General features: G+C 37.4%; 2 long non-coding RNA genes across 2 annotated transcripts; one reads left to right on the top strand and one right to left on the bottom strand.

Annotated features, from left to right (window-relative positions):
- Positions 1-4624: 4624 nt before the first annotated feature.
- LOC309503888 lies at positions 4625-5487 on the top strand. Its single transcript, XR_014207921.1, has 3 exons — positions 4625-4856; positions 5225-5254; positions 5399-5487. It is a non-coding gene; the product is annotated as an uncharacterized lncRNA (long non-coding RNA).
- A 3707-nt stretch (positions 5488-9194) lies between these two features.
- LOC309503942 lies at positions 9195-11705 on the bottom strand. The gene is made up of 2 exons (XR_014207947.1): positions 10740-11705; positions 9195-10706 (listed from the first exon to the last, which is right to left on the bottom strand). It is a non-coding gene; the product is annotated as an uncharacterized lncRNA (long non-coding RNA).
- Between the last annotated feature and the right edge of the window lie 11689 nt (positions 11706-23394).

Below are 23394 nucleotides of genomic sequence, written 5' to 3'. Positions count from 1 at the left end.
ATGACAATTTAAAGCTGTTATTAATGTTTGCAACGCAATATTTGACTGGAAAGGTACAACGGGCGGTTACTTTCGTCAGTTGCGGCTCGTTGAGAAATATAATGTAGCGATTCAGCAGAGTTTAATTTATTAGGGAATTCCCTAATAATTTGATTTGACTGACAGCGGCTCTGAAAAGCGATTAGAAAAAATGCGCTGAATTAGAGACGGTAGAAGTAAGTGGGTCCAAAATCATTGGTCTTAAAAAGTGGGTGGGTCTTGTCCCACCCATATACAATGGTTCCGACGCCCATGAGTGGATACCATTCCACCAGCACGACTTGATTGTCAGGTTCCTGAGGGGAGCAAGGAGACAGAATCCGCCTTGCGCCCCCTCTTTACCCTCTTGGGACTTATCGTCGGTGCTACTGCACTGCATATACCTCCCTTGAGCCCTGCAGGCAGTGAGTTAAACATCCTGTTTTTAGAGAAACAGTTCTCCTGCTTGCTTGGTCTCTCTCTAGAGGGTAGGGACTTGCACGCATTTTCGGTCAACGAATCGTGCCTGGAATTCGGGCTGGCTAACTCTCAGCAAATCTGAGACCCGGGACCCGTTCTTCGTACGTTGCTTAAAACATCCGAGATCTAATGAGACATCCACGATGATATCATCGTGGTAATCATGATCTGGCTAATTAGGTTCTTCGAACACACCTGCCGGTTATGATTAGTATAGCTGGATTGAGTTAGTGAGATAATTGCGCGTTCATGCGCCGGTTTAAAAGGGGATATGTATCGATAGTAGAAACATTGATCAGCAACGCTGCTATTGGCTGCTCAGCGTGGCCAAAGAGCGCGCTCAGTTTTTCTCCTCAGCAGAGCAAGAACTAATAGTCGAAGTTTATTCGGAATTTTAATGTTTAATTAAAACGCCAGGGAACACCTCAAAGTCTACAAAAGCCAGGAGAGAGGGCTGGCAAAAAGTAGGTGGCTGAAATATGTGCAGCAAGTGGACATTTTCTAACTTTCCAAAGGAAAGAAAGTATAAGACTTTGTAATGTCCATTTGTTTCCATTGCACTGGACAGTGAATAAACCCTCTCAGATAACTGTCATATGGAGGAACTAGCCTACCTGCAAGTGCATAAATAACTTTACTTAATTTATACTTGTATGCTTTATGGCTGCAATATAAGTTGCAGGATTCCACATCTACAGAAAGGCCTACAGAAGAGTCTGCACAGACAGAGGAGACATAGGCCTACAGGTGGGCAGTGTATAGCCAACTTTTCCTTTTTATTTGTTGCATGAGGCATGTGTCTAATATCTCTTGTTGCAGGCACTTGACCACTGGCTTTTCTTTACAAAGAACAATTGAAATAAAACTCAAGGAACTAAGCATATTTGTCTTTTATTAACATTTAATGAAAAGTTTTTTTTTTTTTTTTTTTTGGCAATGTTGTGTAATATGGCACATGCAACAATGTCACAGGCCCTGTCAGGTGTGCAACCCTCAGACTTATCAGACACTGAAATCTTCCCTTTAGCCAAAGTTCATTTCATTGTGTGCCCTTGTCCTGGCTAGAGCTGCATTGTAACTGGTTTGGGTCAGGGAATGGGGTCATAAAACACCTGTCTGCAGGAACATGTCATAATCACCTATGAAAAAATGCAGTTCTGTTAGGATCAGCATAAGTGTATGTAATACAGTGAGCTTGATATTTAATTGTGGAACTTTCCTTACCACTTTCAAATAATGTGCATAAATGTGAATCTCTGAAAATTCTTAAGTCATGCACAGATCCTGGCCATTTTGCTTTCACATTTGTGATATGGAAGATTTTAGTCAACTGCCTTTTTTTAATTTGATATTATATTACTAATCTGGAATATTAAGAATCCCAATAGTAACTGGGCTGCACATTTACATTGTGAATCCCCTTTCTGTTCACATAATCCCCTTCATTGAGGCCTTGATGGCATGGTCTAGCCTATAGTCTATGGTGGTACCAATCACGTTAGTGAAGCCTGAGTGACACATACTGTAATCGGCATGGTCATGATTGCATGATCTTCATAAAAAATTATGATCGCCTAAAAAAACTGCTTTAAAAAAAACTGCTTTACAACATTGGGTCTTAAGTGGCTTGGAAATGCCACAAAAAAACCTAAAACTGTTTTTTAAACCTGAAAGTGCCAGGTAAACTCCGAATGACACGACAGACAGCACTTTCCATCAAGTTCTCCGCATCTCCAATAGTGTAAAGGAAAGAGCCACTCGCAAATAATCATAGGGCAATGCAAACAGTTTGTGCTGTAGTTAAAGCCCGACTCCGACAAGTCGAACATAAATGTGCGTTTCCAACAAATTAATAATGTAAACGACAATCTCACGAGTCACGAGAAAAAATATATATCTCAGAAAGTGCACTATCGCACTGCGCTGGACTTCCCGTATCAGCTCCGCTTATGAAGCCGCAGTCTAATCCTGTTAACATGAAATAAGCTGCTCCCGAGCAGGTTTAAGATTGCGCACCTGTTGCTATGACAGCAAGTTCAGGATGAGCGTTGAAGAACCAAACAATCCAAGATCATGCCAAATCGCCAACAATCAAATCCAGCTAAGTGAGTTAGCGACGTACGAAGAACGGGCCCCCGGCCTGGATATGTGCCCATGGTTCCTGCATCTAATCACATAATACACTGAGGAATGAGCGCTGCTTTTAAATACTTTACTCCCTTGAAACTTAAACTGGAATGTCACTGCGACTTCCCGAACAGACAAACACGCGTACGCACACATCACTTGTGAAGTAAAATTGAAAATCGAGGATGCAGTGCATCGTGATGCATTGTGATATCAAATTGAACTGAATCGATAACATGATAATCGTAATCGAACCGAACCGTGAGAGCAGTGTAGGTTCACACCCCTAGTTTTAATGTGATCATATTTTCCACAGACAAAGTCTTTCATTGACTTACAGACACCTTTTTACAGACACATCAAGCGTTGCGAATTCAGCATTTATTATTGCTTTATCAGAGATAAACGTAGGTAAGTTTGACAACATCACCTTTTTCGAGAGATTAGACAAGGTATACAGAGTGATGTTGTTACAGCCTAGCAGCCAATGAGAGCAAACCTGTCCACCAATGAATGCTGTTATTATATGTTGTTTACAGTACATGTTCCTGGAACAAAATCATGTCTAACTTGGCAAAATCACTTCGTCACTGTGTACATCTCAGTAGATGTGCTGGAAATGTTAAACAGAAATAAGGACACAGTGTATGGGAATAGTCTGTTTTTCATTTGAGCTCCATGAGATGACGCATAGGAAAATTCTGTTGCTGTTCACGGTCAGGGACTTTTTTCTCTAGCGGAAGGAAGGCTTTTAGTGATTTTACTTCATGAAAGATGCATTGATACATATTTTTTGGCTTTAATATTTGTATTGTGTGGTAAAATTTTTATAAAAAATAATAAGGTACTGGAGGCTAGTGCTGTATCGTGAATATGTCACGGCTGAAGGGGTTACTCCGCTATCCATCGTAGAGCAAAGAGGGCACTGACAACACGCCAACAGATAAGACAGAGCAGTTACTTTTGATGTGAAATAATGTTTTATACTGTATGTAGCACCTCACTTTAAGCAGCATGTGAACCGATCATCATCTCTTCTAGTTATAGCACGTAATAAACATGAACGAACATCAGAAGGTTTGTTGTTTCAACCGCAGAAAGACGTCGATGCACACCATATTTTAAGTTTGAGTACACTGACATCTACTAACTCTCCTGTGTGTTTTTCAGACAAAATGCATTGTTATGATTGGTCAGATTGTCCTCACAATAGTACCATTACATATTATGATTTCAAATTTCATTGTCACAACTTGCGGTTGTAGATAGGCACACAGCGATGAAGATGAAAGTCATCTTATAGTCATCAAATATAGTCATTTGATAGTCATCAAATAAACATATTTAATATATAATACAAAAGGCAAACATAGATCCAAACAGGTTAAGCACAACCACACATATTCTTAGACGAAACTAAGAACTGAAACACAGGAACTTAAATACAAGAGACAAACAAGGTAATAGGTAATAACAAACAAGGTAATAACTTTAGCTGGAGAATAACTTTATTCTAGAGCTGCTGTAAAGCCAAAACAATCTGTTAAATTTCCTATTATCACTGTAAAGCTCATTTGAAACAATCTATATTGTTAAAAGCGCTATATAAATGTAAATGACAAATGGTGCAAACTGAAAACAAAGTCCATCTGATGTGTGTGAGTGTGACAGTCATGCATTATAATAATGCGATTCATAGATTCTCGTCTGTGGGACGCAGCACTTCTGTTTGTTTTTGTTTTTTTCGGTTAATAGATGGATCGTAACTTGATTTAATAAAAAAAATATATAATAATAATAATTTAACTCAACTACTCGAATCTTGACAGCACTACAGATTTCTATGTGGTCTATGTGGCCAAGAGTGTTTGAGTTTTTTTTTCCAAAAGATTTTTTTCTTTTTCTTTTTTTTGCTTTAGGAGGAGGAGGGATGTTTCTTATTTAAGCTTTCCTACTGTTGCCATCTTTGCATTTTGAGGCTGCTTATTCCACGGCTTTTATGGGTACTGTTGGTATCCAATTACAAGGTTTCTTGAATTTTAAATATACTGTGTAACTTGTAGGTTGATTTGTGATTTATTTATTTATGTTTTTTTTTTTTTTTTTTTTTTTTTTTTTCACTTATGAATCAAATAACAACAAGACAGATGAGGACAATCTTGGGTAACTAGTTTCAGTAGTTCAGAAGAGCAACAGAAGCCCATGATTAAATTAAACAAATACATAAAAAGGTAAACACTTGTTTTTCGCAACAGCACGTAACACATTGAATTAAAACATGAAATTATTAAGTAGAAAGACTAAAACAGTTTTTTTTTGTAAAACACACACAAAAAATCTTTTTTGCTTAATAACTTTTACAGTGTAAATTAAATCTGTTTGTAATGTATGAAATGATCTGCTCTTCAGAAGACTTGAATCAAACTGCTCAATAATATAGATTACTTGTACAATGTTTTTATGAACGTCAAAGTTTTGGGTGGATAGCAGAAATCTCTGATGTGTCATTAAAAATATTGTTTTGGCATTGAAGATGAACGGGAGTCTTATGGGTTTGGAACGACATGATAAATGTTAAGTATTTTGTTTGTGTTTACAGTGGCAATCAAGCTCTTGACTCGGCACCAGAGTAAGTACATAACTTTCCAGTCTCGTCAGTGTTAACACATACAAAAACATAAAGCAGATAGCAGGTGATCCAGTATGCATGCATTTTTACTTTATGCAAAGCTGATAAGGACTTTGTAATGAAAGTGTTTGTTTTCTCTCTCAGGTTTATCATGCTAGTTCCAGCAAGACTGAGACTTGGAACCAAACTGAATATCTTTCTAGAGGCGCACAGCCTGTCCGAGCCAATCACAGTCAAAATTATTGTCTATACATTCGGGAAGGAATCCGTCCTGACACGGGATTCTGCCATCCTCAATTCAGACAACTACTATAGTGATCTCAAAACCATTGAGGTTGGCTCAGAAGACCAAGTGTATTTATTGTCTGTGTGTGTAGAAACTAGAAATGTAAATCAGGTAAAGCTTTGAGATAAGTAACTAGCACATACAATCTTTTTTCTTCTCTTTTCATAAGATCAATCCTGTGTCTCCAGGGTTGTAAAGCGGTTTATCAGTTTGAAGGAAGATGTATCCAGACCGTTTGACACCATGATAATTTTCTCAGCTTTGTGGAAACTCCCAAATTCCGCAACCAGTCTCACAGATTTTTCCGAATCTTTTTTCAGCAGGTTTGGTCAGCTCCATGACTACCAAGCACTCTAGAGCAAGGTTAAAATTAAAGATTTCTCGATTTTATTCAATTATCATTTTGAAGAGCTGAATGCTTAAATCCCAAGAATAGATATTTCAGTCTATGCTGAACACAGCATATTTTGCCTCCTATCCAATAAATCACAGTAAGCTTTGTGCTTTGTTGCTCTTGATATGAAACCAAGACTCAGCTTTAAAGATCTGTCAATTTTATTACGAAATTCAAACATATACTGTTTTGGGGCTCTTTAATGTGGCACAACAGATCACTTTACCACCTCAGATCAAGCGGCAGCACGGAGCACACATGAATTGAATCTATAAGTGCAGTTTATTATTTAAACGTGATACAAAATAAACAAAACTATAAGACAAACATGATCATTTTTATATTAAACTCACCAAACAGTGGTTACAGGAAGTGACGTGACGTTCAACACCGAGGCTTTGAAGCTTGTATAAAAAAAAACGTCCAAAGCTTAATTTTTGCACAAACCACGTGACTGCTTCGTATTCTGTTTCAAAAATAGCGCGAACCACTTGCGCAGGTTCAAGAGTCATTCGCTTCTTTGATAAGAATAAAACACAATACGAATATTAAACGTGTAGTTTTGTGCATGTAGTATTTTCTCATTTTTTGAGTCATTTATTCATATTGTTTAAGTTCAATGATATGTGAAAACTTAATTTATATAGACAAAATACTTGTATTGTCTTGTGATTTTTGTAGCACAAACTGATTTATTATGAAACAACCAAATAATGGCTTGGTCATCTGGGACGTAAAGGCAGATTTTCCACCTTTTGATCACAAGATGTCGTTAGTGTGCACCTTGTTGAAAAGCTTTGTGTAATGATACCACTTTGACTTTATGCTTCATTTCACCATCACTAGTTACAGGAAACAAAGCTAGACAAAGGAACAATGAAACATGAGAGCTATACACAGACTTAACAAGAAACACCTGAAAGCAATGAACCAATAAGAACGAGACACATGATTAAAACAACCAATCAGAACCAAGTGTGCCACACAAGCCCTGAAAAGTGAAGCCAAAACGTCTCGATTCGCCCCCGGGGACTGGTCCTAGTATAGGTCATAAACCCCGCCTCCCCATGTTATTTAATGGCACGTGAGACCAACTAAACAATTAATTTACACTTCAAATATTTTTTTTCCAAAGATGGTTTCTGTCATTTACTGTAGTTTTTTTTTTTTGTTATCACACTGATGTAAGTTGAAGTGCTTGCTTTTATTTGATGCGGTGGTGTGACATCATGATTGACAGTGATTGACAGGTTCTCTGAGTGAAGTAGTCACTGAAGCACCAACAGACTTTTTTTCGGGATCTTCGGAGGACTGAGGAGATTGGAGCATTAAATTGAATGTCTAAATTTCTATAATTCATGAAAACAAGTGCAGGAGCGTGTGCTAGCGATTGATTCTGCGAGAGTGAGGGCGGGGCCTTGATTTCGCGGCTTTACTTCCTGCTCACTACTGTGCAGGTCTGGTCCACAGACCGCTACTGCGCAGACTCAGGTCCCGAGATGTCAGCGCCATATCGGGACACTGGTGGCTTCACTTTTCACCAGTGGAAGAGAGCGAAGGGTCGTCCTCCATCTTTTTTTACAGTCTATGATCAGAACATGACACATTCACAAGGACACAGGAACAGGAAGCAGGGAATATGACTAAGGCAAATTACAAAATAAAAGACATGAACACCAAAAAAACCCAAACCAATGTTACAAGGACCCACTTAATCTGTATCAAATCAAATTGATTCTAATCAAAAGCTCCTGAATTGAAATCTACTTGAATCGTGAAATTTGTGTCAGTAAGCACAGTGCTTGTTAAATTACAAGTCTGTATCACTATTACTTCTCACTTTCTGTCTCTGAATCTCTCAGTTCATTACAGGGCTTTTGTGTCCAATCATGAATTCCAAGCTTTCAACAGCAACATATCTCTTGAGATTCAGGTAAATATCTTAAATCTTAAAATCTTAAAATTAGCTTCATTTCATTTCATCGCATAATTTTATTTAATTATTTATACTTTTTAATATATACCTCCATTGAACAATCAGAACTCAGATGGTGTTGTAGTGAACATCAGCTCCAACACCAGTGCAGACAATGGGATTCTCTCTGAAAGATACCCTCTCACTACTGTGAACCACGCCCGCTGATAGGGGGGGACAAACGGGTCTGTTGTCCCGGGCCCAGGGTAGGGAAGAACCCAGGGCATTAAATTACGGAATAATTAACAAATATGTAATATTTGAGTTACATAAAAGCTTTTTATTTGTTTTCTTCCTAATTGTCCTTGAAATAGTGGTGAAGAATTGGTAGTGGAACCCTTAACTGTAGATCAACCTGGTAATAGTGGAATTGCCTTGCGACAGACGGGGCGAGCTAATGCTGGTCATCATTCTAATCGACACCACCTCCCTCGGGCAGCGGAAGTGGTGAGGGGTGGTGTCTCTATGGTGGCCCCTGTGTCTAATTCTGTCTCTGCCCTCTTTAGGCCCTGGCACTTAGGTCATTTCTTGGCGGTAATGGGAGTTGGTCCATCGTCGGGGTGACGATGCAAGAGCTAGAGGTAGATTGTGGCAAGGCGGGTTAGATCCCGCCCTATTTGTGGTTGTCACCTGAGTGATGGGTGTGACAGCCATCCCTGGCCTTTTTAAGGTGAGTTCAGGCCACCTGGGTATGCATCCTTATCACTTTCGTTTCTGTGTGGGTGTGCGCACAGCTCTGCTGGAGGTATGTACTTAGCTGTTTGGCTAATGTTGCTGCTAGTACACATGTACTATTAAGGCGGGGCTGTATATGTTTTATCCAGGTTAACCCTCTGAGGTCGAGAAACGCGCCGACGCGTTTTGCTGGATTTTTTTCACATAGCAGCAACATAAACTTAAATTACTCCGTCATTTATGGTTATACAGAAAAAAGAAATATAAAAAAATAATCTGTGATATTTCTACTTTTGTATGTGTCCACTTACAATCAAATCAAAACATTGTGCTTTTGTAAAATAAAGAAAATAAACAGGGTGTGCGTTCTGCCTCTCCGTCGCGGTGAACTTTTTTTTCTTGAGCACGTCTATAAACTGAAACAAAACTCAGCGAATACTTCTCACACATTTATGAGCCATACACCTTTATACACATTTAAGTGTGTACTTTTAAATGATCGGATTCAAACTGAAAACAAATATTCTCTGTTTAAGGCGAGACACGGCAGGCAAAAACATCGTTTTTTTTTTACTGGTCAATTTTGAGATTTTTGGATATTTGTCTTCAATAACATGTCTTCTTTCAGACTTGTGATGAAAAAAAGTCCGAAATACACATTTAGGTCTTTATTTTACTACACTTTGTCTGTTCGCGTCTGTAGATTTCTCATAAATTCAACAAAAGTTGGCGTTCTTAATCCTCCCGCTGCTCCGCGATCTCTGTCTTCTTCCTGTCATCACACGCACGGCTGGATAGCTCTCTCTCTCCTGTACAATGCTGTCGGATCCAAATATGGTCATTTCCTTTTTATCAGCAACCAATCGTGAAAGTAAAAGGGCTTAATGCGCAATCTCATTGGCTGATGATAAATCTTTAAAGCCCGTTTTCTCAAAATGACCTTTCTCTCATACTCCAAGTACGAAATCTCCACTTCAGTAGCACCGATATACACCAAACTTTCCAGTCTTGTACCTAGTTATATTATGAAGACATTTACAGAGGGATTTGTAAATATATTATTCCTAGCCTGATTTATATAACATTTTATTCCAAAAAACATGCCGAAAATAATTTTTTTAATGCTATTGACAGTATATTCTGATTTACAGGATAACAAAAGTAGATATCCATAAATCCCTCTGTAATTTTTTTCCCATCTAATATGTGAACACAATGAAAAAATATTTTTTAACCTGGCTTTATCCAATACTCAGATTTCGTTTTTTAAAATATATGCAAAATAGCGCATATTTAATTAAATATTGCCTAATTTGCATATTTAAACATTAAATTATAGAAAACTTGTAATACATTTTTTTCTCATCTTAATGTAGGTAATCAACTGGGAAAGTTTCATGGTGATATCTGCTAGTTAAAAATTTTACCCTATTCACCTGTAGTGTCTCGCCTTAAGTAATTTGTATAAAACCAACAGGATGTCCAGTATCTCAAACGCTTGCTAATTACTTTTTAATTCGACACGCCCACTCGCGCAAAAGAGATTCACATGCAAATCTCCACATGGGACGCGAACGCCCTCGTTACCTCAAACACAAAACACCAGAACACTTCACAAGTCTCTGCTTTTCGTCGAGTTTGGAAGACACGTCTGAGCTTACATTGGATTTACCTAAGAAGAAGAAGAACGCGATTTGAAGACAAGAAAGATGTAAGGTAAGAAATTCTTACTTATTAGTTTATGGTATTGTTGCATAAACTTCACATTGCAGTTGAACTGTTGCTAGATATATGGTGAATATTATACTATTTAGACCCGTGTTTACTGTTAAATACTGTTTGTGGATATCTGCTCAAACATAGATATGTATAACCATAATGTTTAATATTTTGGAGCGCGATGGCGTTTGAATGTATCATATTTTGGAGCGCGATTGCGTTTGAAAGGAAAAATGCACCAAACATTAGGCTTTATGTTTTTACTATTATCTCATTTCATATCATCATAACGAATGGAAACATTTGAAGTAACATATGATAATCAATATATTTTTCTCTAGCGTAGTTGTTCTTGAAATCTTTTGGAAGATTTAATTTATTGTTATTATTATTTTATGCAGCACTGCGTAGCCTATGCCTACAAGGCACAACAAACCTGTTCATTATATATTGTTGGAAACATGTGTGTGTGTGTGTGTGTGTGTGTGTATTCTGTGAATTTTAAAAAGAAATTTTAACCAGAAAAATCTACAATCTATTCCCAAAATCGTGCAGCCCTATAGTTTCTCTTGATATCAGTGTGTTCACATTTTTTTCTTTTTTTTTTTTCTTTCAGGGACCAGATGCAACTGAGTCCTGCTGACTTCAACATTCACATGAGTCTCTGTACATGAACATGGTAAAGTGAAAATCAAACACCTTGGAAATTAAAGGTATGTACAATGTTTTTAGGAATGGCACAAAGGTCTCTGTCTTTGGATCATTGTTTTCAATGTGCTCTTTTGTCATTTGTTGTGTATTTTTGGATTATGTTGTGTTGTAAATAAATCCAAACAATCTAAAAGCCATTCTTTTTTAAATCTCCTCATTCTTTGTGCAAGGTTGCTCTGAATGACAGGGCCTGATCGCTCCTAATAGGGCAGTTAGGGGAGTGTCTTTGTCTTTCTCAGGTGTGAAAAGCTTACATATTCATGAGATGATCACGCCTCTTCGCATATGGCTTTGTCACACAAAACACGTCTTAGAAATTTTAAATCAATATATTGTCTTATCTGAATGAGCAGTCAGGGTGATTTTCACATAGTTTTGGAGCAAATATTCTAGGCTATATCATACAATTTTCAAAAGTCTTGTGAAGAAATAATCAGTATGGGTTTCATGGCCTTATTTCAGTGAGAATTTTTTTTTGTATTTTCACAAACCACGCATAAATGTCATTATCTCAAAACTACAAACTTTTACATACATGCTGCTGATATATTATTGTAGCAGAGTTTGTGCTGAATACAGTGTAATTAGACTTTAGCCATGAAAATGTCACTAGTAACAGAAAAAAACACAAATGTCAGAGCATGTCAGAACACCTCCAGGCACAGAAAACAGCTCAGACCTCAGAGGGTTAAGGTCTGGATTGGTGAAACGTTGCTCTTGGGTGCAGGCTGTCCTTATTACAGGTATGTTTATTCCAACGGACTAATGTTTGTTCTGGTGTGATCCCCGGTAACCTATGCTTCCATCACAGTGCAGCTCATGTGTTTGATCAGATGGTACACCTGTACATTTGCGGTTTGCCTATTATGAACGAGGCTGTGAGGAACTGAATATTCTGTGGGTCTAGCGATCTACTATTGGGTATGTATACTGTATCTAACCTCTTGAACATTATGAGGTAGGTGTTTTTCAATTCATTTATTAATTTTGTCTGTTATTAGTGCGTCAATCCGCTCGTGACTGGTTTGTCTCTGTGGACTGCGGGGCAAATGCTCCCTAGACACCGTCGCTAGACTGCACTGTTTGTTCTGCTGCCATTAATACTACGATGTGACCGTTTCGTTATTGTTTTGATGCATTCTCTTTGGGATTTGTTTTTCTGTGATTTGATCTGTCTGTTTGTTTAATTAATTGTTGTTTTCATTGTAGAGGATGGACAATCTCACTATGACTTGGAGCTTTTAACCCTTAAACTCATGAATTAAAATTTCAGCATTTTTATTCTATTTTTGTTTATAGCAGATGGCTGCTTCAATGGCAATTTGACGTAAACTCTGGGTCATACCAGCCTGTTTAACTTCTGTGGCCAGTAATTTGCCAAGTGTTGACCTCCTTTGTAGTTTGAACATGTTCTACTATAACTTGTTGATACAAGTGTCTGCGGCTAAATGTGAAGTATATTGTATATTGTTTGTGTCTTTCAGGAGCTGAAGGCCCCCGGTGTAGGGAAGCTAGCTGTCCTTGCCCTTTTGCCGTTGGCACCTGCATTTCCTTCACTTAGTGAGTGTGAGAGTGAGTGTTTGTGTGGAGTGGAATTTGGTGAGTGGTGTGGTCTTAGGATACTCACTGCCCAGCTAGCTGCCCTAAGCCTCAGCCTGAAAGTATTTGGTTGTTTGTTTTCTTTCTTTATTTTTGGACTGGTGCACACCGAAGTGGTGTAAGCTCTTGCCCCCTGAGTCGACATTATTTTATATATTTAAAACAATTATTGTTGTGAAAATAAAAGTATTTTGTATTCAGATCCACGTCTCTTGTCCTCTGTGGTAGCGAACCTGTGTGTCTTATGAAATTTCCCCGTTCACGTGACGGGGTGGCGTAGTCTGCTTTTTATGTTGTCCATAAGTGTAACTGTTGCCCTTCCACTACCCCGCCACACAAGGTAAGAAACAGCGTAGCTAACGTTTACGAGCCTTGTCAGGGGTTTTCCTGCATTTAATTTCTTTTTGTCTTGGTGTTTGGTGTTTTTAGCCCCCGACAGTGCCTTCCAGGCAGCGAGGGGATGGGTAGGTTTAAGGTTGAGGTTAGGGTTAGCTGCCTGGAAGGAGCCATTGGGGGCTAAAAACACCATCGAGCCGCTGTCTTGCTCTCTCTCCCTCGCACATATTAATCAAAATCAATTGACACAATAGTGAAAGGTCAGAAGACCGCAGTTTCACGTGGAGCATTTGGAGATTTTTATTTATTTTTTCTCCTGAATTACCGCGGGGTGTGAATTGTGCTAAAAAAACAACAACGTTGCCTTATCTTCTCTAAAAAGCCTTCCGCCCATTCAGCTGACATTAAAGGGATAGTTTACTCACCCTCAAGCCGTTTGAGATGCATATGTCCATCATTTTTTTTAGACGAACACATTTGCAGTTATTTTAGAAAATGTCTTAGATCTTTCAGTGGTTATAATGTGAAGCAATGGGGTCCGGCTGCTTCAAGTCAGAAAATGTGCATGCATCTTTCACAAAAGTAATCCATCCGGCTCCAGGGGGATAAACGAAGGCCTTCTGAGTGTAATCCGTGCGGTTTTGTCGTAAAAGTATACATATTTAAAACTTTATAAATGAAAATATCTTGCTTCCGGCAACGGTCGTCGCACGTTCATGGCAGATGGATGTCGGCGTAGGTCGTAGCGCAGGAAGCGTTGTGACGTAGAACGAAGTATAGTTAAATCAAACGCTACGTCCTACGTCATACGCCGGCATCCATCTGCCGTGATTATCTCTTAGATTATAATCTTATCTTCTTATAAGATTATCTCGTCCCGGGCCCAGGCAAGACTGTCAGCTGGCCTGCTGTGAACAATTATGCAAAGAAAACCATTAGATTTGTGTTTTCATTTTTGGTAACACTTTATTTTGATGGTCCCCTTTAGAAATGATGTTGACTGTAAGTAACTTTGAAGTTACATGCCAACTAACTCTCATTATATGAGTAGAGTATTAAGATATCTGCTTAATATATGCTAACTCCTCTGATTTTGATGCTCCGTAACAGATGTAAGTAAGTTTTGAACTACCCTAACAGTCTACTAATACTCATATTAAGAATCAAGCGCATACACTTTTGAACAAGATTATTTGTATAAGTTCAGTTATCATTTTGTCTTGTGGACTGTTTGTAAACATTTAATGTGTGAAGCTAATACAGGGCAGTACTAAAAATATATATTCTTTCATTTGACGCTCTATCTACTGTACACCAATTCTGGAATTAAATATATCTTTTTTAATTCCTATGGAAAGTTGTTGCGAAGTTTGATGATGTTGAAGAAAACACATTCAGCGTGGTGTTTGAAGTAAAGAAATATGGTAAGTTATTTACATTCTTCATGGTGCAGACATTCAGCTGCTGGCATGCATGGTTTGAATAACCCTATTTATCCTTCATCCCAAGTTCTCCCGGCATTCAACATCACTTTAACACCAAATAAACCCTACTTCAGCCTACATGAGGAGAAGTTGGAAGTAGAAGTCAGAGCCAGGTGTGTGTCAATTACAACTGCTTTTACTGTTACTCGACACTCACCTGAAATACAAGCATTTTCAAATGGCTGTGACATCAGCTCTGAATGTAATTATTCCCGATAAGCTACTTTCTGAAGTGAAACAGCAAAGTTGTTATAACACTGCTATACCACCAGTAAACTGCCATGTGTAGCCCTCTCACAACTAACCTTCTGTTTGACACCTTGGTAAAGCAGGGGCTTTGGCCCTGGCTAAAATATTATTGGAATGTTCTAGAAAAAAATGTGTTTATGGGAAGCCTCTCAGAGAAGAGCTCTGGCCAAACACTACAAAGTTACATGAAACCACACTATTAAAAAACAGCATACTGTAGACCTGTGGCACCAGCCTCGTGGAGAAATGTCTTATATAAACATAATTATTGAAAGTAAATAATTTTCATAAACAGTGTAACTGTTTTTGTTGCAAGTTTATAAGCATAATAAGTCTTCTAAACATTGTAAATATCTGGTAATGGACTGATGCAGTGAATTAAGTGATTTTTTAAAATTTCATATCATTGTCTAAATTTTACATTTGTCAATAATTATTTTATTAAGGCAAGAGACCCCAGGTTGTTACGTCAGGTGGTGCATAGAAGTACTCACGACGAGGAATTACCGTAGAAGGAAGACTTTAATCATATAACACAAATGGAGAAACTCAGGAGAAACACTATCCGACATCAGACAGAGGAAGAACACAGGGAATATACCCATATGAAAACAAAAACCCTGCATGGTTCTTATACAGCAACCATATATCCTCCTTACTTACTGTAAATCAGCCAGAATTACCTTCTGTGTTTCATGTAAGGCCAATACATGTCCTATACAAAATCAGACCGATTATGGCCACCTTCATACTAAATAGCACACATGCAACTTGTAGGGGATGTTTGCATCATATATGAATACTGTAAAAAGTCTTTACATGACAAAAGTATGCAATGGTGTATAGTATTAGTAGAAAATAACTGATGTTCATATACAAATCATTCTCAAGTTCTTATATTGAGTCATATGCTTGTCAAATTAAAGTCATATAGGATTTATACACATTTTGTGTCATTTGTTTATATGTGTTTCATACAGATTTCATGTTTTGTTGACCAACATCACTTATATGCAGTTGGCAAATTTGGAAATTGTACAGTGCAGAAGCCGGTTCGAGTGAAGTTGGAAGCAAGGGAGTGTAATCGACTGTTTGAATGCACATATTTATTGGCTTTAAGGGCATGCACTTCCTTAGGAAACAGTCTGTGTATGTCTAGAGTACAGCAGTTTCAGCCTTCAGACATATAGGGGGTGCTGCCGAACCATGCTGAGACTGATATGTGGACATGATGAGGTCGTCCCATGATTTGCAGTTTTCTACATCAGGTAAAGAGGCATGACTGATTGTGACATTACCACAGAATGTGGATTTACGGAGTTCTTCTGAATCTTCTTCTGGCACTGAAGGGTGGATTGGCCAGTGGTCTGGAGATTGGTGCAGAAATTCTGGACCTTGCTTCCATCTGCAGGTGTGGGACAGATCTATGAGGGTCTTACCCCGGGTTGTATCGTCGGCAGGGTTGTTATTCGAGTCCACGTATTTCCAGTTCTCGTATCCAACGAGGTCTTGAATCTCTGCGATTCGCGTGCCAACAAACACTTTATAGTTGCATGACTCAGACTGTATCCAGTGTAATACGGTTGTTGAATCGGTCCACATGATTGTCTGTCTGAGGTTGAGTGCAAGTTCTGTGTTCAGAGTTCAAGGCGTGGAATGGAGAGTTGCTTCTTGGGTGACACCCGTGACCTCGCCATGATGAATGCAATTTGGATGTCATCACCCGTTTCCACCCGTAAATAGGCTACAGAGCCATATGCCTTCTCCGAGGCATCACAGAAGACATGCATATCGATAATGGAGGAGGATGCTGGTGTGTAACACCTAGGCAGTGTTATTCTCTGTAAGTTAAGAAGCTGTTCTTCCCATGCGTGCCATTCTGAGAAGAGGTCAACTGGCAGAGGTTCATCCCAACCTCCAACCCTCTTCAATAGTGATTGCACCATAGTAGTTTATATAGGGGAGCTTGTGTCAAAATGATTTATGACCCTATGATTTGATACCCTATGACATGATATGACCATTTATGGGTTTTTTTACAACCAGCAGGTGGTTTGTGACATTTGACCATGTGTGCGTCCGGTGTGTTTATGGTTGTGTGTTTATGACCCCCAATCTGCGTGTGTGACAAGGATGTGAATGTTAATACAATATAATACAGATACAATACAAAATACAATTAAGTATTTAAAAGTTAAGTTTAAACTTTTTAAACATGAGTCGAAGTGAACTTACCTGAGATGATATGAGAATGTCTTTATTGCCAGTGTAATTCACTAAGCTACTGCAGTTGAGCGATCATATCACGTCCACACATTCATGTGCAGTGTTTATGTGCAAGAGAAAGTTTGTGACAAAGTAATTTTTACTTACTGTTAATAACACAGATTGTCACACTGTATCCCAAATGCGCTAAGTTAACCCCCTGAGGTCGGCTGTATCGCCGGCGATACCAGCTCGCTTTTTTTTTATTAGTGTAAAAGAAACTCATAAATACTCTGTTGACTTTGATTTTCCATAGGAGTTTCATACATCAATCGATTCTGTTAAATGTGTATTATTTTTGTGTATACTCACAATAAAAACAAAGTGTTGTGCTTTTTGCCAAATAAAGAAAAATAAACACGAAGCGAGTTCTGCCTTCTCTCTGCCAGTGAAGTCCATTCTGAAACGCGTCCGAAAATTAACAATAACTCAGCGAATACTCAGTCAAACAGACATACAGACAGACAGGCATGAAGCTTGAATTCTCTTCTTTTAAATGAAGTCATTTATATAAAAAAACAATTATTCTCATCTTGTGAAATCTGTATTAAAAGAGAGCGATTCCAGTCGAGCTCATCTCATCTCATTACGTTATAATCGGCCCCGCCCACGGAGAGCGCGCGCTATTCAAACGCAAATGGCTGAGGCAATCCTGTGAACGCCCCCATCAGCTCGAGAAAACACACACGTTTATTTAGATCATTACTTGTTTACACCGTCTTGCAGCGCTGTGAGGAATAATACTAATCGAAAATGTCCCTCAGAAGTGCGGGTATATCGAGGAGCGAGCTGAGGAATACAAGTAAGTTTTTTCCTTCTCACGTGAATTTCTTCACGTGGGTTTCTGTTTATGAATGAATAAACGGCACAGATGCGCGCTGTTTACCACAGCTGGCAAAGACAGTTTAAATTTAAATCGCGTGTGTGAATGAATGATGATGTTTTAGCAAACTGTATTGCTATACTGAGATAAGTAAACATCGACTGAATGTTGAAATAAAATGTAGGCTATTTGTATAAGCAATTAACGTATTAAACTGCAAATTAACAATATGCCCTAATATTTCATGAAAACAACGTTACAGTCAGACGAAATATGAAAGACAACATTTTGTTTAGTAGATTTGGGTACAGTTTTTACTGTAGAATATACTGCCACATCAAATAAGCTTTTGTTTAGCCATTTCTATATATAAAATACGATTTTTGTCAAAAATAAAGTCATCAACTAAGATGTTAGCTGTTCCAATGTTGGTTATATTCAAACTAATGAATACATAGATAAAATGTAGGGCCTATAATCATTTTTTTTTTACAAAGAAAGAGTACACTTGAAATATTGTTGAAATTGTAATTATTGTTGTAATTGTAACCATTTTAATAAAATAGCAAAACATATTTACAAGATAGATGTAAGCAAAATCTTAAATGGTCAATATAAGTCTTCTTCTAAATATATCTTTTGTCCTTTCATTGTGGCTCAGTCAGTGTCACACCTGAGTGAATGGCTCATCATTATGCAGAGTGGGTGTATTCTAAGGTGTAAACCACTCCTCGTTCACGCCCCCTCGCATATTGGCTTTCCAAGCAAAACCTGTTTTACATCAATTTAAATCAATGTATGGTTTTATGTGAACGATAAAGCAAGACTATTTTCACATAATTTTGAAGAAAAAACTATAGGCGACGACATCCATAAGTCAAAAGTCTTATTGCCACATATTTAGTATGTGTTTTGTGGTCTTATTTCAAAAATTTTAATTTTTAGTTTTTTCGATAACCACGCATAAACATTATTCTCTCAAAAATGAAAACATGTACATACATGTGGCTCACATATTATTGTAGTCCTGTTTGTGCTATATAGAGTGAATTTACACCTTTGCCATTAATATGTTTATAAGCAACTGAAAAAAGCACAAATGTCAGGGCATGTCAGAACACCCCCAGGGCCCAAAAAAACGCTCAGACTCCAGAGGGTTAACATCTTCACATCCAGGCCATCAAGTGTTGTGTTAAAGTCTCCACCAATCACAGGCCTGCATTTAAAAGCTTCTGACTCACTTGTTAAGAAGCTGCTGAACATCTTTACCATGAGATCACAGATTAGATGGTCACCTTTAGAATGGTAATACACACTCAGAAAGGTTTACTTCTGACTGCCGATCTCAACATGAACCCAAGCATAATCTCCACCATCAATATATGATTCCAGACGGGTGTGTGGTTTATTAATAAGGATGGAAACACCTCTGCTGTTTGAACTGAAGTGGGGTTAAATACATTGTCCTCCTCTGATTGTTCAGTTGCCCTTTGAATTTCTCATCTTCCAGTTTTTCCATGTGATATTCCTTTCCAAAGGCCTTAGTGATTTTATCCCAGTCTTTCTCATCAATATCAATCTCTTGTAGAAACACAGCAAAGTCTTGCTTTCAGGCCATGAATATTCCAGAAGAGATCTTTGAATTCTGATTCAGATGCCATCATGTGGAGGAGGGTTGTGTTGTTTGTGAAGTTTACTATAAGCAAACACATGTTTTAAATGACAGAGGTTTGTTTTTCATCATTTAGACCAGACTTGACCCATTCACTCCATTCACATTCAATTCATTACATTTTAACTATATAAATACATTAAACTGTATAAATGTACAAAACTAGTACATTTAACTAATTTGACAATGTGTTTGTGTACAAACTGTCCAGTTTAAAATTATTGCTTTCTTAGTCAGTGTAATTGGCACAAAAAAATAAATAAATAAATAAATAAAATAAAAATAAAAAAATGTCCTGAATGCTGCATGTTAAATGTTTAAGGCCAATAATTTTAAACGGGCAAGGCATGCAGGCACATCTCTCTTACACAGTTCGGAAGTAGAGATGGGCATTTTTCAAATATATTGTGTTAGAATATTTGGGCTCATAAAAATCAAATTTTCGTTTATTTAAATGACGTTTAATGAGAAAGACGTTTTATTTATTCATCAATTTTTTGACACCATTAAAATGCAGTAAAATTCGAATAGTGTTTTTTTTTTTTTAAATAATAATTACAGATCGAATAATTGACTATTCGTGCACGTGTACCTTGTGAACGAATGATTTGTTTAGATCTGCCAGAAGAAGCAGCCATGATGAACAGCCGATTTACAGAGGCATCTGATGACCAAACCTCATTGGAATTCACAAATGGAATAATCAAGCGAGCCCGGACTGATGTGTGTTCACAATGGACATTTTAAGCGAACCAAAGTAAAAAAAAACGAACCGGTCCCAGATCACCTCCCAGGATTATCTCGGTTTAGTTCGCTTTAAAGTGGACTGAGATGGTAATGTAAAGCCAAACAGTTGGTTATCAAATAAATGACTTTCAATGTTGATTTGCCAACGTAGTCCTCAGATCAGTAGTCCTCAGATCAGTGATCAAGAAGGCAGCAGACTTGTAGACTGGAGTTGTAGCTGGTCACTCTTTCAGGTTTTCTGGCAAAAAAAATTTTTTCCCTGTTATACAATGAAGTGAAAGTTCTGTATTTAAATTCATATCACTTATTAATCATTTATGAACGCATAGTGATGTTTCGCACATAATTAGTTAATCATTTACTAATCACTTGTAGACGACTTATAACTGAATGTTATTATAAAGTGTTACCAAAACATTTGATCTTACCACTAAGAGTTCTCCTAAATGACAGTAATAGTTCTCAGTTAAGAGTTTCCTCTTAAAACCTGTTCACAAGCTGACGAGAGCAACTCTTGCTGAGGAACAGAGAGAAGTCTGAAAGGAATAGTTCACTTGAAAATTAAAATTCTGTCATCATTTACTCACCCTCAAGTTGTTTCAAACCTTTATGAGGTAACCAAACAGATATCCATGTTTGATCTCGTAAGTGTCTGATCCACTGCGAGAAGAGAAAACCGTACATTTTGCCTGCACTTTTTTCAGGCGAGGCACATGATACATTTTTCAGCCTCATAAACTAGAATAAATCACTAATCTTATTTCTGACTAAAATGTATTATTTTTTTTATTAATATTTTACCAGCAAAACTTTCTTGCAGCAGATCAGAAATTCTGAATTCTGATTTTAAAATACATTATAAGGAAAAAAATTATTTTGACACACACACAGACATCAAGAATCAGCATATGAATATCAACAATGGTGACATGCTTCATGCCGCAATGCATGCTGGGAGTCACCATAGTATTAAAATCATGGCTCCCAGCATGCATTGCGGCATGAAGCATGTCACCATTGTTGATATTCATATGCTGATTCTTGATGTCTGTGTGTGTGTTTCTAAAAAAAAAATCCCACAATGTATTTAAAAAACAAAATTCAGCATGTCTGATCTGTTGCATTGAAGTTTTGTTGGTAAATATAATATATTATTCACAAATAATCACTTTTCAGGAATAAGAATAGTGAACTATTCCCCTTTATGATGCTGTTATCTAGATCAGCTGATCATTTTTGTTTATGGCTTTCTTTGCAACCAATTATGTGTTTTGTTAAGCACTATTACAAAGATCACAAACTCACATATAATGCCAAGAGTCAAACTGACCAACTCAAGGAAACACTCATCACCAAAATGGTGACCAAACATTTTCAATAAAAAATCTACATCTGAACCTTATTCTTAATAAGAACTTCTGTTTCCAATAGACAAATACATTTTGAATTGGGAAATTTTTAAGATTTGTTACAGAATAGTTGCACCTCTCCAGAAAACAAATAATGTCAAGTTAACTCAACTAAAAGTTTTTTTGTGTGTGTGTGTGTGTGTGTGTGTGTGTGTGTGTGTCACATTCAACTTATTTTCAGTTCATATAACTGTTTTTTACAAAAGTTGAGTCTACAAGAAAAAGCTAGGGGAAATTAGTACTAAGTTTTTTTTGTTTGTTGTTGTTGTACAAGATTCTTACAGTGTGGATTTTTGCTGAACCGTAATCTCAGTTCTCGCACATGCGTCGTGGCGCTCCCGTGAACTCTCGTCAGAGGCCCACATTGAAGAACACTAATAGTTGAATAAAGTCGTTATTTTTGTTGTTTTTTCGCACAAAAAGTATTGTCGTCGCATGATAAACTTAATGTAGAGCCACTGTAGTCACTTGGACTATTTCAACATTTTCTTCACTGACTTTCTGGGCCGGCGAGTTTCGGTCCCTCTGGAAGCCTATGGAGGAGTGAGATTGCTCTCAGATTTAATCAAAAATATCTTAATTTGTGATCCGAAGATGAACGAAAGTCTTACATGATTGGAACAACATGAGGGTGAGTAATTACTGACAGAATTTTCATTTTTGGGTGAACTAACCCTTTAAATGAATGAAATGGACATAGAACATCTTATTATGATAAAACTTTGTACACTAATCTACACTAGTTTAATGTTGCTGTGGGACAATGTGAGAGACGCATATTAACTTAAATATTAAAATATTATCATTACTATAGTGGAACAACAAAACAATAGATGGTTTAGAACTTTTAATATGTATTGCACAGACCACAACTGGCCAACAAATAAGTATAAAAATAAATTATGCTTCTTAAGAAATGTACCAAAAATAAATAAATAGAAATAAAAAATATACATACACATACACTAGTGCATATTAAATAATATATATAATATAATTAAAATTATATAACTCACACACCTTTACAACTGGTAGACATACTGTATGGCCTACTGTATAGTATTTTCTTCCTCACAATAGTAAGTTTAACAAAAAGTGCTCTCAATATAATACAGAACAATGTACCAACATAAATAATAACAATAAAATATAATCTTTTGGGGGTTTATTTTTATAACCCACAGAGAACTTCATCATCAGAGGTTATTTTAGCCAAATTCTGGTCGTGTTCACAACCGGTCAAACAAATATGTTTTCTTTGAACGTTCCCTGCAGGTTATTTTGGAGTTTTATTTTATAACCATGTTATATAAACTAATTAAAACATTGCATATGATACCAATGCTACAGAGATTATTCTAATGCTGAAATGTGTAATTTATTTATAAATAATGTATTTATGCTCGGACACATTCGGTCTCTCTCGCACATTGTCGCGGCATTCGCCTCGCTTATGTCCAGTCCGGCGCCTCATAAAACACTTTGCAGCTCCTATAGCTGAGAGAGAGCCTACTCGGATGAAAACCGCTTCAGTGAGCTCAATTATAGTAACGCCGCATTTTATTGACAGTAACGGTAACGGCGTTGTAATGGAGGAAACAGTAATTAGTTTGATTACTCGTTACTGAAAAAAATAACGCCGTTAGTAATGCCGTTTATTTATAACGCCGTTTATTTATAACGCCGTTATTCCCATCACTGATTGAGGATCGAGCTCAGTTCAAAGTTCAGAAAAAAACAATGATTTGATTACACAGCAGACGCTTGTGTTGTTATCTTTCCAGCAGACACGACAG

Source organism: Leuciscus leuciscus, assembly GCF_965113295.1.
Source record: "Leuciscus leuciscus genome assembly, chromosome: 1".
Classification (NCBI taxonomy): domain Eukaryota; kingdom Metazoa; phylum Chordata; class Actinopteri; order Cypriniformes; family Leuciscidae; genus Leuciscus; species Leuciscus leuciscus.
The sequence above is the reverse complement of the archived record's forward strand: the minus strand, read 5'-3'. Positions and strand labels throughout refer to the sequence as shown.